Source organism: Mus musculus, chromosome 10 (assembly GCF_000001635.26).
Source record: "Mus musculus strain C57BL/6J chromosome 10, GRCm38.p6 C57BL/6J".
NCBI lineage: Eukaryota > Metazoa > Chordata > Mammalia > Rodentia > Muridae > Mus > Mus musculus.
In genome coordinates, this window is record NC_000076.6 from 82,535,268 (window position 1) to 82,543,049 (window position 7,782).

Here is a 7,782-nt window from a genome sequence, read left to right on the forward strand (position 1 = left end):
CTCCAAATAGACTGGACCAGAAAAGAAATTCCTCCCGACACATAATAATCAGAACACCAAATGCACTAAATAAAGATAGAATACTAAAAGCAGTAAGGGAGAAAGGTCAAGTAACATATAAAGGCAGGCCTATCAGAATTACACCAGACTTTTCACCAGAGACTATGAAAGCCAGAAGAGCCTGGACAGATGTTATACAGACACTAAGAGAACACAAATGCCAGCCCAGGCTACTATACCCGGCCAAACTCTCAATTACCATAGATGGAGAAACCAAAGTATTCCACGACAAAACCAAATTCACACATTATCTTTCCACGAATCCAGCCCTTCAAAGGATAATAACAGTAAAGAAGCAATACAAGGACGGAAATCACGCCCTAGAACAAGCAAGAAAGTAATCCCTCAACAAACCAAAAAGAAGACAGCCACAAGAACAGAATGCCAACTCTAACAAGAAAAATAAAAGGAAGCAACAATTACTTTTCCTTAATATCTCTTAATATCAATGGACTCAATTCCCCAATAAAAAGACATAGACTAACAGACTGGCTACACAAACAGGACCCAACATTCTGCTGCTTACAGGAAACCCATCTCAGGGAAAAAGACAGACACTACCTCAGAGTGAAAGGGTGGAAAACAATTTTCCAAGCAAATGATCTGAAGAAACAAGCTGGAGTAGCCATTCTAATATCGGATAAAATCGACTTCCAACCCAAAGTTATCAAAAAAGACAAAGAGGGACACTTTATACTCATCAAAGGTAAAATCCTCCAAGAGGAACTCTCAATTCTGAATATCTACGCTCCAAATGCAAGGGCAGACACATTCATTAAAGACACTTTAGTAAAGCTCAAAGCACACATTGCACCTCACACAATAATAGTGGGAGACTTCAACACACCACTTTCATCAATGGACAGATCATGGAAACAGAAACTAAACAGGGACACAGTGAAACTAATAGAACTTATGAAACAAATGGACCTGACAGATATCTACAGAACATTTTATCCCAAAACAAAAGGATATACCTTCTTCTCAGCACCTCACGGGACCTTCTCCAAAATTGACCATATAATTGGTCACAAAACAGGACTCAACAGATACAAAAATATTGAAATTGTCCCATGTATCCTATCAGACCACCATGGCCTAAGACTGATCTTCAATAACAACATAAATAATGGAAAGCCAACATTCATGTGGAAACTGAACAACACTCTTCTCAATGATACCTTGGTCAAGGAAGGAATAAAGAAAGAAATTAAAGACTTTTTAGAGTTTAATGAAAATGAAGCCACAACGTACCCAAACCTATGGGACACAATGAAAGCATTTCTAAGAGGGAAACTCATAGCTCTGAGTGCCTCCAAGAAGAAACGGGAGAGAGCACATACTAGCAGCTTGACAACACATCTAAAAGCTCTAGAAAAAAAGGAAGCAAATTCACCCAAGAGGAGTAGACGGCAGGAAATAAGCAAACTCAGGGGTGAAATCAACCAAGTGGAAACAAGAAGAACTATTCAAAGAATTAACCAAATGAGGAGTTGGTTCTTTGAGAAAATCAACAAGATAGATAAACCCTTAGCTAGACTCACTAGAGGGCACAGGGACAAAATCCTAATTAACAAAATCAGAAATGAAAAGGGAGACATAACAACAGATCCTGAAGAAATCCAAAACACCATCAGATCCTTCTACAAGACCCTATACTCAACAAAACTGGAAAACCTGGACGAAATGGACAAATTTCTTGTCAGATACCAGGTACCAAAGTTAAATCAGGATCAAGTTAACCATCTAAACAGTCCCATATCCCCTAAAGAAATAGAAGCAGTTATTAATAGTCTCCCAGCCAAAAAAAAGCCCAGGACCAGTCGGGTTTAGTGCAGAGTTCTATCAGACCTTCAGAGAAGATCTAATTCCAGTTCTGCACAAATTATTTCACAAAATAGAAGTAGAAGGTACTCTACCCAACTCATTTTATGAAGCCACTATTACTCTGATACCTAAACCACAGAAAGATCCAACAACGATAGAGAACTTCAGACCAATTTCTCTTATGAATATCGATGCAAAAATACTCGATAAAATTCTCGCTAACCGAATCCAAGAACACATTAAAGCAATCATCCATCCTGACCAAGTAGGTTTTATTCCAGGGATGCAGGGATGGCTTAATATACGAAAATCCATCAATGTAATCCATTATGTAAACAAACTCAAAGACAAAAACCACATGATCATCTCGTAGATGCAGAAAAAGCATTTGACAAGATCCAACACCCATTCATGATAAAAGTCTTGGAAAGATCAGGAATTCAAGGCCCATACCTAAACATGATAAAAGCAATCTACAGCAAACCAGTAGCCAACATCAAAGTAAATGGAGAGAAGCTGGAAGCAATCCCACTAAAATCAGGGACTAGACAAGGCTGCCCACTTTCTCCCTACCTTTTCAACATAGTACTTGAAGTATTAGCCAGAGCAATTCGACAACAAAAGGAGATCAAGGGGATACAAATTGGAAAAGAGGAAGTCAAAATATAACTTTTTGCAGATGATATGATAGTATATATAAGTGACCCTGAAAATTCCACCAGAGAACTCCTAAACCTGATAAACAGCTTAGGTGAAGAAGCTGGATATAAAATTAACTCAAACAAGTCAATGGCCTTTCTCTACACAAAGAATAAACAGGCTGAGAAAGAAATTAGGGAAACAACACCCTTCTCAATAGTCACAAATAATATAAAATATCTCGGCGTGACTCTAACTAAGGAAGTAAAAGATCTGTATGATAAGAACTTCAAGTGTCTGAAGAAAGAAATTAAAGATCTCAGAAGATGGAAAGATCTTCCATGCTCATGGATTGGCAGGATCAATATAGTAAAAATGGCTATCTTGCCAGAAGCAATCTACAGATTCAATGCAATCCCCATCAAAATTCCAACTCAATTCTTCAACGAATTAGAAGGAGCAATCTGCAAATTCATCTGGAATAACAAAAAACCAAGGATAGCGAAAACTCTTCTCAAGGATAAAAGTACCTCTGGTGGAATCACCATGCCTGACCTAAAGCTTTACTACAGAGCAATTGTGATAAAAACTGCATTGTACTGGTATACTAACAGACAAGTAGACCAATGGAATAGAATTGAAGACCCAGAAATGAACCCACACACCTATGGTCACTTGATCTTCGACAAGGGAGCTAAAACCATCCAGTGGAAGAAAGACAGCATTTTCAACAATTGGTGCTGGCACAACTGGTTGTTATCATGTAGAAGAATGCGAATCGATCCATACCTATTTCCTTGTACTAAGGTCAAATCTAAGTGGATCAAGCAACTTCACATAAAACCAAAGACACTGAAACTTATAGAGGAGAAAGTGGGGAAAAGCCTTGAAGATATGGGCACAGGGGAAAAATTCCTGAACAGAACAGCAATGGCTTGTGCTGTAAGATCGAGAATTGACAAATGGGACCTCATGAAACTCCAAAGTTTCTGCAAGGCAAAAGACACCGTCAATAAGACAAAAAGACCACCAACAGATTGGGAAAGGATCTTTACCTATCCTATATCAGATAGGGGACTAATATCCAACATATATAACGAACTCAGGAAGGTGGACTTCAGAAAATCAAATAACCCCATTAAAAAATGGGGCTCAGAACTGAACAAAGAATTCTCACCTGAGGAATACCGAATGGCAGAGAAGCACCTGAAAAAAATGTTCAACATCCTTAATCATCAGGGAAATGCAAATCAAAACGTCCCTGAGATTCCACCTCACACCAGTCAGAATGGCTAAGATCAAAAATTCAGGTGACAGCAGACGCTGGCGAGGATGTGGAGAGAGAGGAACACTCCTCCATTGTTGGTGGGATTGCAGGCTTGTACAACCACTCTGGAAATCAGTCTGGCGGTTCCTCAGAAAATTGGACATAGTACTACCGGAGGATCCCGCAATACCTCTCCTGGGCATATATCCAGAAGATGTCCCAACCGGTAAGAAGGACACATGCTCCACTATGTTCATAGCAGCCTTATTTATAATAGCCAGAAGCTGGAAAGAACCCAGATGCCCCTCAACAGAGGAATGGATACAGAAAATGTGGTACATTTACACAATGGAGTACTACTCAGCTATTAAAAAGAATGAATTTATGAAATTCCTAGGCAAATGGATGGACCTGGAGGGCATCATCCTGAGTCAGGTAACACATTCACAAAGGAACTCACACAATATGTACTCACTGATAAGTGGATATTAGCCCAAAACCTAGGATACCCAAGATATAAGATACAATTTCCTAAACACATGAAACTCAAGAAGAATGAAAACTGAAGTGTGGACACTATGCCCCTCCTTAGAATTGGGAACAAAACACCAATGGAAGGAGTAACAGAGACAAAGTTTGGAGCTGAGACGAAAGGATGGACCATGTAGAGACTGCCATATCCAGGGATCCACCCCAGAATCAGCTTCCAAACGCTGACACCATTGCGTACACTAGCAAGATTTTATTGAAAGGACCCAGATGTAGCTGTCTCTTGTGAGACTATGCCGGGGCCTAGCAAACACAGAAGTGGATGCTCACAGTCAGCTAATGGATGGATCACAGGGCTCCCAATGGAGAAGCTAGAGAAAGAACCCAAGGAGCTAAAGGGATCTGCAACCCTATAGGTAGAACAACATTATGAACTAACCAGTACCCCGGAGCTCTTGACTCTAGCTGCATATGTATCAAAAGATGGCCTAGTCGGCCATCACTGGAAAGATAGGCCCATTGGACTTGCAAACTGTATATGCCCCAGTACAGGGGAATTCCAGGGCCATTTTTACTATATTGATCCTGCCAATCCATGAGCATAGGAGATCTGTTCATCTTCTGAGACCTTCAATTTCTTTCTTCAGAGACTTGAAGTTCTTTTCATACAGATCTTTCACTTCCTTAGAGTCACACCAAGGTATTGTATACTATTTGTGACTATTGTGAAGGATGTTGTTTCCCTAATTTCTTTCTCAGTCCGTTTATCCTTTGAGTAGAGAAAGGCCATTGATTTATTTGAGTTAATTTAATGTCCAGCTACTGCACTAAAGATAGTGGGAGACTTCAACACCCCACTCTCACCAATGGACAGATCCTGGAAACAGAAATTAAACAGAGACACATGGAGACTAACAGAAGTTATGAAACAAATAGATTTAATTGATATCTACAGGACATTTTATCCTAAAACAAAAGGATATACCTTCTTATCAGCACCACATGGTACCTCCTCCAAAACTGACCATATAATTGGTCACAAAACAGGCCTCAACAGATTAAAAAAATATATTGAAATTATACCATGCATCCTATCTGATCATCACGGACTAAGGCTGATCTTCAATAACAACATACAAAATAGAAAGCCAACATTCCCGTGGAAACTGAACAACACTCTACTCAATGATTCCTTGGTCAAGGATAATAAAGAAAGAAATTAAAGACTTAATTAAATAGAGTTTAATGGAAATGAAGCCACAACATAACCAAACTTATAGGAAACAATGAAGGCAGTCCTAAGAGGAAAACTCATAGCCCTGAGTGTCTCCAAAAAGTAACTAGAGAGAGCATACACTAGCAGCCTGAAAGCACACCTAGAAGCTCTATAACTAAAGGAAACAAATTCACCCAAGAGGAGTAGACAGCAGGAAATAATTAAACTCAGGGCTGAAATCAACCAAGTGGAAACAAAAAGAACTATTCAAAGAATCAACCAAACAAAGAGCTGGTTCTTTGAGAAAATCAACAAGATAGATAAACCCTTAGCGAGACAAACTAGAAGGCACAGGGACAGTATCTTACTTAACAAAATCAAAAATGAAAAAAGAGATATAACCACAGAACCTGAGGAAATCCAAAACATCATCAGATCATACTACAAAAGGCTATACTCAACAAAACTATAAAACCTGGATGAAATGGACAACTTCCTAGACAGATACCAGGTACTAAAGCTAAACCAGGATCATATTAATGATCTAAACAGTCCCATATCCCCTAAAGAAATAGAAGCAGTCATTAATAGTCTCCCAGCCAAAAAAAAAAAAAAAGCCCAGGACCAGATGGGTTTAGTGCAGGGTTATATCAGACCTTCAAAGAAGACCTAATTCCAACTCTTCTCAAACCATTCCACAAAATAGAAACAGAAGGTACTCTACCCAATCCATTCTATGAAGCTACAATTACTCTGATACCTAAACCACAGAAAGATCCAACAAAGAATGAGAACTTCAGACCAATTTCCCTTATGAATATCGATGCAAAAATACTCAATAAAATCCTTGCAAACCGAATCCAAGAACACATCAAAATGATCATCCATCATGACCAAGTAGGCTTCATCCCAGGGATGTAGGGATGGTTTAATATATGGAAATATATCAACATAATCCACTATATAAACAAACTCAAAGACAAAAGCCACATGATCATCTCGTTAGATGCTGAGAAAGCATTTGACAAAATCCAACACCCCTTCATGATAAAAGTTTTGGAAAGATCAGGAATTCAAGGCCCATACCAAAACATAATAAAAGCAATCTACAGCAAACCAGTAGCCAACATCAAACTAAATGGAGAGAAACTTGAAGAAATCCCACTAAAATCAGGGTCTAGAAAAGGCTACCCACTTTCTCCCTACCTATTAAACATAGTACTTGAAGTCCTAGCCAGAGCAATTTGAGAACAAAAGGACATCAAGGGGATAAAAATTGGAAAGGAAAAAGTCAAAATATCACCATTTGCAGATGATATGATAGTATATATAAGTGACCCCAAAAATTCCACCAAAGAACTCCTAAACATGATAAACAGCTTCAGTGCAGTAGCTGGATATAAAATCAACTCAAGAAAATCAATGGCCTTTCTCTACACAAAGAATAAATGGACTGAGAAAGAAATTAGGAAAACAACGCCCTTCACAATAGTCACAAATAATATAAAATATCTTGGTGTGATTCTAACTAAGGAAGTGAAAGATCTGTATGATACGAACTTCAAGTCTCTGAAGAAAAAAATTGAAGAATATCTCAGAAGATTGAAAGATCTCCCATGCTCGTGGATTGGCAGGATCAATATAGTAAAAATGGCTATCCTTCCGAAAGCAATCTACAGATTCAATGCAATCCCCATCAAAATTCCAACTCAATTCTTCACTAAGATAGAAAGGACAATTTTCAAATTCATCTGGAAAAATAAAAAACCTAAAATAGCAAAAGCTATTCTCAAGATTTAAAGAACCTCTGGTGGAATCATCATGCCTGAAATTAAGCTCTACTACTGAGCAATAATTGTAAAAACTGCATGGTACTGGTACAATGACAGACAGGTAGATCAATGGAATAGAATTGAAGACCCAGAAATGAATATACACACCTATGGTCACTTGATCTTTGATAAGGGAGCTAAAACCATCCAGTGGAAAAAAAGACAGCATTTTCAACAAATGGTGCTGGCACAACTGGTGGTTATCATGTAGAAGAATGGGAATTGATCCATTCTTATCTCCTTGTAGAAAGCTCAAATCTAAGTGGATCAAAGACCTCCAGGTAAGACCAGAGAACCTGAAATTAATAGAGGAGAAAGTAGGGAAAAGCCTCGAAGATATGGGCACAAGGGAAAAATTCCTAAACAGAACAACAATGGCTTGTGCTGTAAGATCAAGAATTAACAAATAGGACCTCATAAAATTGCAAAGCTACTTTTTTTTTTGTCAATAA